Genomic DNA, 1,711 nt, shown 5'->3' with positions numbered 1-1,711 from the left:
ACAGGGCACAAGCCCAGGGGGAACCTCAGGCTACACTGGCCACTGAGGTTGAGAGAGTGCCCCCTACCAGGTCTCAGTCAGGAGCTTTATCTGTAAGTCTACATGCTGATGATGATGCTGAGGGTGCTGATGAGTCTGTTGTCGAGCCTCGAGAGGAGGTTCGAGAGATTGGAGGTACTGGGATCAGTGATCCAGTACAGACAGAAGTTGAGGAACCACGAGAGGTGGTTCGAGAGGTAACAGTGGAAGCTGCATCGGCAACAGAAATCCTATCTGCTGGATCTCATGACTTTAATGATGATGCTACTACTCAGTTAGATCGCCGTGGTGAAGATGCAACTAGTCTAAGTGACTTCTCCAGGGTTCTTCGATGGATAAACTGGAGAACAGGCCCTTTTGATCAACTGATTGCACAAGCAGCAGATATGGAGGCTGAGGAGATGTTCGCGTTGAACTGGTTGAACCTCACAGAACTCCCAGCCAGTGAACTTCTGAATCTTGCCCATGAGATGCACGTAACCAGGAGAAATCTTGGTCGATCTGACAAGGGAAAGGGCATAGCTGTTGATGCGCAAGAAGCTGAAGCCGAGCCTGTAGTGGATCCTGAATTAGAAGCTCAATTTCAAGAAGATATCAGGCTTGCCACTGCTCTATCATTGGGACATCAAGTAGAGGATACGAGAGGTCCAGGAGAGACCTCTGGGATTGCTCGAGATGGTTCTGAGAATCCAATACCAACAGCCGCAATCCCCTTGTCCCAAGCAAACATTTCTGCTCTGGATGAACAGGTAGCAGCTTCGAGAGGTGAATCCGAGACCTCTGAAGCACTTGAGGTGGCACCCAGCTCAGTCATACTGCTGCCAGCTCCTGAGTCCACACCCTCAAACGACACCGATGAAGCACAGACAGTACGAGAGGGTGAAATACCGTTGCTCCAACTCCCAGGTTTTCCCATCGATACGGAAAGAGAAAGGTGGAGTGCACCAGCTGCTCCTGAAACCATAGTGATTCCTGACTCACCTGAGCAAGCTGAGGTGCAATCTGATGAGCAACGAGAGCAAAATGTCCACAGTCCTGCTGATTCGAGAGGTACTGAGGAAGACGAAGCAACCATCGAAGGTGGAAACAGGGAAGCACCCGTCAACACTTCGTCTCCAACCTCACCAGCAGATGACCAAGTTCCCAGCACTAGTTCGAGAGATCACGCTGAGGGGGAACTTCTATTGGATGGAAACCGGGAAGCGCCTGACATGGAGCTACCTTCGCGCTCTGAACCTAGTGTCCCTGCGACCCCTCAGACACTCAATCGAGAGGTGGACTCGCAACTGCAAGTCATGGGTGGAAATCTGGAAGCACCCAAGTCCCCTCCGATAAAAGGTACTTCTCACTTCTCTTCTTCTACTTCTGACTATGATCAACAGGCCGAAGAAGCCTTCATTGGCGAAGTGCGTCAATTCATGGCTGATCAATCTCAGAAGATTGCTCAGCTCGAAAGAATACTCGCTGGGGTCCGCAATGCTGCAATGCCTGCTGCTGGCACAAGTGAATCCCAAGGCCGTCATGCAGAACTTCTCGATCAAGTAGTATGGGCTGAGGATGCAGCACGGAAAGCTGCAGATGAAGCTGTTGTAGCTCGAGCAGAGGCTGCAGGTGCGAGAGCTGAATTAGCTGAGATACGAGCAGAGCTTCGAGCCTTCCAATATTCTAGTGA

The sequence above is a fragment of the Ipomoea triloba genome, chromosome 13 (assembly GCF_003576645.1).
Source record: "Ipomoea triloba cultivar NCNSP0323 chromosome 13, ASM357664v1".
Lineage (NCBI taxonomy): Eukaryota > Viridiplantae > Streptophyta > Magnoliopsida > Solanales > Convolvulaceae > Ipomoea > Ipomoea triloba.
This window is presented reverse-complemented; position numbering follows the sequence as displayed.